A 7,263-nucleotide genomic window follows, 5' to 3' on the forward strand; every position below is an offset into this window, starting at 1 on the left:
TATCGGCCTCCTTATATAGCGTTCTTCCCACCTTTAGTCATGTGACCTAAAGTGGTCACATGTGCGAAACCAAATCATAACAAACCAATCATGTGACCAAAGTGATCACATGCTCAAAATCCATGACCTCATAGCAAGGTCATGTACAAAACTCATAAACCAATCATAACGCAATAAACAAGTCATATGACTCGACTGAGTCATATGCATGAAACCCATGATCTCATAATGAGGTCATGTGCGAAACATAAATCATATGCGTAAGGCTTACCCGCAAGGTACCCTCACAAGGCATACTTGTCAGGCGCCCGTCCCATGACTCATACTTGAGCCATGTGCGAAAGCATCACAAATCTCACACATAACAAATCATATAACCCGAATAGGTCATATGCGTAAAACAATAACATACCTGTGACTCATAACCATGTGTCACGTGAAAACCCTTTTCGTGCTAAGCCACGTTCGTGACAACTACTTCAATTGACACCTCCACTTCCCACTACCAAGAGAAAAACAAAAAAAAAAATGAAGATAAAGGAAACTCATAAACCGCTACTGCCAGGTAAAAGGCATTTAGAGACTACGCGAGATGACTGGATCAAGGTTATCTCACTATGGGATAGTGTTGGCTAGAGCTGATTATGCATAGAAGGTGAGCTTTATTTCGATCATTAGACTTGTCAAAAGGTGATTGGTAAGGATTTTCTACCTTAATTTAGTACTAAGAGAAGTCTAAATCTATAAATGCGCAAAGGAACATGGTACCTCCTCAAATCAGAAATGGTATAGCGGGTCTCCTGTTCTCAAAGAAGCAGAAATTGCTCAGCTTGTTGCCTTTATGAATTGAGATACTTCAACTCAATGTCTATCTTGGGATGCAATTGTGATGGAAATCGGTTATGCCTGTTTGCCAAGGACAGTTAAGAATGTGATGGAGAAGCTGGGATATTACAGATGAATACGATAGTGGAAATTCAATATCTGGCCAGCTAATAAGTTAAAATGTGTTGAATAGTGCCAAGAAAGACTTAATGGGGCCTATGAGGAGTAGAGCTGAGTTTTATGGACTGATGAATTGACTGTTTTAACAATAGAATTTGGCCATCACTCATGGGTTATTCATCTACCAGAGGAAGAGTTCCATATTCACTGCATTGATGAGAACTTTCAACAGGACAGAGACTCAATAATCGCTTGGAGTAGGTTTTACGATGCTCTAAAGCCTCAGTTGGTATTTATACCTGGGAAGGCTAAAATGGACTCTGCTTTGCATGTAGAGAACATCATAGAGGCCTATTTGGTGCTTTTTAGGTAACAGTACTGTGAGGAGTATGGATAGGCCTGTGTGTAATAGAGGCTTCCTCTGGGAAGATAGATCCCAAGGTTGCGACCATACCAAGATGAATTCTTCTGGAATTAATGCGAACAAATAAAACATAATTCAAAATCTCAGCAATAGAGTTTGAAGAAATAAAAGGGTAAAACTTAAGATCGTTAAGCCACAGCTTTACTCAATTAAGTTCTGATCTCGAGAGGTAGTTAATTGCCAGATTAGAGGAGAACTTGCACATACTTAAGTAGATTTCATATACTGCCAGTTGCTCCACTTACAACTCTGGGTTTGTAAGCATCCAACTTCTATGGGCTATCTAGCTAACCTCTACAAGTTGGACCAAAGATCCTCTATAGTGAACTAGACTACTCTGTGGTTTGCTAAAATCCACCAGATAGAAGTATTTTAGCTACTGCATCTACAATGCAACTGCAGGAGTAAAACTCTTCTTATCGCGAATATGTCAATAGTGAGTTGTCATGCTTGAGCAGATACAATACCAACTATGGAACTCTCTACCCATATACACTTAGTCTTTTATAAGCATTTGCAGTCTCTAAACATCTATCTGATTCTACTCTATTTCATATCATTCTGAATAATGGTCAAGTAGGTACCCCAATAGACTACTTCCAAAATTGACTACCAATAGGTGCTATCCACAGTTAACCCTCCTCAAAGTAGGTCTCATCGTGACCTCAGACTAGTGTCTTAGAGTCCTTAATAATTCTTCAATACTATTACACTTTCAGGGTAATGGACTTTGATTACCTCGCCTATAGGCCTCTGGTAACCTCACATACAACCTCTAACTTCAAAGTAGTATTACTCTGTCAGTTCTGGTCGGTTTTGCATGAAACTACTTGAAGACCATTCTCCAGGTTCCCCTCTACCCTCTCATATAGCCTGTGGACAGCTTCTGGTTGGACAGATGGTGTGAGTGTATACAGTGTTACATGAGCCTCTCTACTTGTAGACTTTTACTAAGCCTACAGCAACTCCCCAGTTTGTAGCCTATGATGCTAGGGACTTATAACAGGACCGAAGGGGGGTGTTAGCCACTACACCTCCAAGTTACAGCTCGTTCGGAGCTCAACTGGTTGTGTGGGAGTGATTTGCACAATCTGAGAATTGAACACGCTTTGTAGTTTCGTGTGACAAACAATCTAGTAACTTCCTCCAAAGTTCTGTGTAATAAGTTACTTTCGAGGTAGGGTAACTTGGCTCCATAGCAGGGAAGCTCTGGTCTGAAGGTAGGGTAACCACCGTTCCTTACTAGTATCTATGTACTTCTTAGTATGGCATAGCATATCTGACTGAGGTACCTAACCAACAGGACTTCTACTCAGTATACCCTAGTCTACCACCATTCCTACTATAGTAGTCTCTTGATACCAGTATGAGCATAGGTTTAGCTAACTGTAATAGTACTCCATGGAGTCTTGTTATACCAGGTGATAGAAGATGGAGCCCCTGGTCATAAAAAACATGCCGGGTATATAGAGAGTTGAATAGAGCAGATACTATTCAATGGCCAGCATAATTACTGGATTTAAATTTAATAGAGACCTTATGGATGGATATGGAAACAGAATTAAGGAAGACATGGGGCCTGGTTGGTGATATACCACTTCTTTAGGAGTGCTTGAGGATTATCTGGGGGCAGATACGAGTAGAGCGTTTAGATTCACTGATTCATAGTATGCCTGATTGCTTGAGGACTGTAATCACCACTGAAAGAAATGCGACTCCATATTAGATAGACAAAATAAAGTGCTGTTGCCTGACTTTTTTCCTCCATACAAAAATTCCTCTCTTGGCATGGCTATTGACCCTTTTTTGTTCTTGCTATTTGGCATATCCTTGTTTATTACACCAAATGTCAGCTACCGCATTTGGGTGTCGCCAGACTTATGCTACTCCCCGAGTAAAGGAATTTCTGCATGCCAAGCCATGTAAAGTACCAAACAGGAAATTCCACAGGGTGAAAAAAACCCAGACAATACCCTATAACTCTGCTCCCAGTCCACACCGGGAAGTTCACCGAGGAAACGGTGGATCACGAGAGCTCTGGCGATGATCACAATCGACGCGAAGTATGTGCTGGGCGATATAGCGTCGCATCTGTATAGTATCATAGGTATGGTATGGCATTCATCTGATTTGGATCAATCCTTTGGGTGTTTGGATTTGACCCAAGGGGCAGATTTTCATGGAGTCACTGGCGCGTAACAAGATGGGCGCAAACGAAAGTAGAATAGCAGACGATATGGGATGTTAGGATAGGTACCGTAGGCAGATGAGCCAACTCAAATAATTGGGCACATCGAGAGTCAAATCATGGAGGGCAGGGGAGATTGTTGCAAAGAAATTCCAGCCCCCGAAGGGATTCGAGATCATGATGCAGTACCATACTGCGGAAACTTGGTATAGGCTGAAAAGGCACATTAGTCACAATCACGCAGTGACGGTTCCGAATATAAGGTTTTTTCTTTTTCTTTTTCTTTTTCTTTTTCTTTTTCTTTCATGTGGATTAGTGTCTATTGTATTACTTGTACTCGAGCACACGGCGATCCTGAAAACAGCCTTGAAAAAAGCGCCAAGAAAACATGGGAAAAAGGAAATAGGATACTGGGCACAGGGTAATCAAATAGAATTTTATCGCAGAATTTTTTTAAAATTTAATCTAATAATAATAATATTATTATCATAACATTATTACGATCACGACAATTATGAAAGAATAAAGAATAACTAAAATTATTGTTATTAATCTATATCTGAACTGCGGTGAGTGTACAGTACTAATGGGTGTATATATTCCAGTGACTGGAGTGATAGTACCACTCATCAAGAAACTTTAAGGATATTCTCTTTGTTATATTTTAGAGGAAAATGTACTTGTACTACCAGTGTACCTGGGTTTGATTATTTACTATGTGTTATAATATGTGAAGGGGGTCAACCTGAATCACTATGTGCCATCAGGTGTCACAGCCAATTATTCCTCCACTATGTTCTTTACTTTAAAGGTTTTTCGGGGATATATATTTTCCGGTGTGCTCACATATTCCACCTTTCCTCTCCCCGGTTGCTATTGAAAAGTGCAACTCCATCGGTGTTGGCGAGCGGAGGGGGGGGGGGGCAAAAAAAAACTGATCTGGGCTTTATAGGCCCTGACTTTCTAAGCCTGTAGGTTTCATCGATGTTTGGGGGCGCTGGAAGTCTTTCTGCATACTCCATGTGGTTAGTAAATATTTTGTCAATGGGTAAAAAATATCATGAAATGTCTGCAACTACCTTCAAGTTCCCGCATCTCTGCCGATATTAGCAAATATTTGCTAGTAAATGCAATATCTGGAAATATCTTCTACTGGCTCGGCCACGGTACACACGAAGAGAAATAATAATAAAAAAGGGGAAACTGATAAATTTAGGGAATTGAAAATAGTGAGGATTCTGGGCAGTTTCCTGTAACTCGATATATTCCTAAAGTGTAGGTAAATTTCTCGCGGCATCCGACATGACTGCTGGACTGGATGCCCCAAACGTCACATCAGGTAATTCCGGTTAGACAATCGCAAGCAATGATCAATCCCAACAAAAGGAGGAAAATACTTGATAGAAATAACATGTGCTCCACTTGGGTCGCGAAACAACCTGCTTAGTGAAGTGGGTATCCCATGGGGCATGGCCTCTCTGGTCTTGGGGGGGGGGGGGTTAGGACATGTGTATCTATTGATAGAATGCTGCTATGAAAGAGTCACCTCAATCATTCAGGAGATAATAAAGATAGTATTCTGGATACCCTAATTGTGACGACGTGAAAGAAATCGCCGCCAACAAGTCAGAATCCCTAGTAATACCTGAAATACCTTAGCAAAACTCATACCGGTAGTAGTGCCAGCGGTCTGCAGGACAGCCCCCCCAATTTCTTGACAGCCCCAAGATTAACTCCCCATTGCGCACATAAGATCTCTCTGTTTACCAGATGGATGCCATAGAGGCTAGAACTTGTGCGATTGAGCTCTATCATCCTTACTCAAATCTAATAATAGTTTCCCCACTGAAGGAGCTCTTATGACCAGTTTGGGGTACATGTAGGTGATCTCGTTGATCAGGATCCTCCACCATCAATTATCAGGATGAGGAGTTCTTGGGGAATCATGTGGTGGCCACAAGGTAAGTGTTAGCGACTGGTAGTTTGTCGTGATACCCAAGTGGTGGCAGAAAATGGGTTGGGAATTGCGAATTAGTAACCAATTTATGTGCATTCTGCGAATTCTGTATCGGGAAATAATTTAGGATATTTCCTAGCACCCACCCACACCACCCTGAATGCTTTAAGCTTCAATTTTTTTTGATATTTATTGGCGTGCCTCGGACATGAGCTACCGATCGGTATCTTCAAGACTTCATGCACCTCTAATTGGAAGAATAACCCTCAGGTATATTTGGTATGCCGAAAGACCGCCTATGCGGTAAAGCCTTTAGCCTTTGAAAAGCAAGGCCTAGGAGCCTCGGTCTGGCCTACTCCGCCCAGACCTGACCGAAACGTGTATCTGTAGTGTATCTGTGGGCTGGCCTTGCTGCCTGCAAGAACTGGGAGGGATAGCTACTGGGCCAAGAGTATATCTACCCAACAAAGTGATGCTCTTGGCCTATGGGTAGAACATATTAATTTCAACATTTTCTTGGTGCACAATACTGAAGGGGATGAATAATTAGAAGGGTCAGAAGAACTAAGAGGTAACAATACCTTCCTATCAGGGGGGAGGGGTTTCGGGCTCGGTAGGCAGTCCAAGTAAATTACGATACACACATCTCTTCATGGGGCCATTGCGCGAGTTTTCCAACAACCACGCTGGCCATCGGTCGCGGTAGAATCCCTCGAAATACACTATCTCCGGCCACTCCCAATCTCCTTGACCAAGCCTTATGCAGCGCAACTTATAGGCTTAGGCACACCCCCGCGCTAGTTAACCAGATTTGACAGATCCCACGATACCACATTTAGTAGCCCTGTGGTAGTGTTGGTTGCGGGAGAAGGGTAATGGTAAGGGAGGTTGGCTTTGAAGCCATATTATGATACCAGTAGTGAGGGTCTGGACAAGAGAACCCTAAAGTAATTCTCCTCACTTAAACCACCCCCCCCCTTTCGGCAGTTTTTTAAACAATGTCACACGGGGTCTTCCTTATCCCGTCAGACAGTTTCGGCTTCTTTTGCTGGGTGGCGTGCTGCCTTCACTTCGTTAAGGGCGCTCGTGGTTTCACAAGTACCGGTATGATACCATTAGATCGCTACCCGCAAGCTAGTTCGGGGAGTTTAGAAGGCGCACCAGGCTGAAAGAAAAGTGCTACATGTGGCCGTGCAACTTTAAATGCCGAGAAGTGATTCTGGATATCGTCATACGGCTTACCATAAGATAAGAGAAAAGCGGGGCTATATGCAGAGAGGGTTTTAGCTAAACTACCAAGTCATGAGAAAGGGGGAAAATAGATCACAATATTATTATGATACAAACCCCCAAACCGTAAGACTTTTTCTTATGACCCCTCCTCCACCACAGAGTCACGGGTACGGGTACCCTAGTTCTTCAGAATCGCAAACTGTCTCTTCCCCCCTTTTTTGGAGCCAGCTTTTCAGGTCGGATACGACTGCTCAAGAGAGGTATGGTGTATAAGTTTCTGTACACTCCGGGTCTGCATTAAGCTCTGTGTAAGTGGTCTTTCACAGCGATAAGCAATAGTGATGAAGATGGCATATCACTCGAGTACGTCCTGTGCGGCGGGAACTGCTGATGCATATGCTGGTGTTCTGTCAGTATATACAGGCCTCCTGAAAACTACCGGTACCAGGCTGACAACAAAGATCACTGGTGCAAGTGCGTTTCACAGTCAAAATAGCAATGTTGACATTATGACAC

The sequence above is a fragment of the Tuber melanosporum genome, assembly GCF_000151645.1.
Source record: "Tuber melanosporum whole genome shotgun sequence assembly, scaffold_16, strain Mel28".
Taxonomy (NCBI): domain Eukaryota; kingdom Fungi; phylum Ascomycota; class Pezizomycetes; order Pezizales; family Tuberaceae; genus Tuber; species Tuber melanosporum.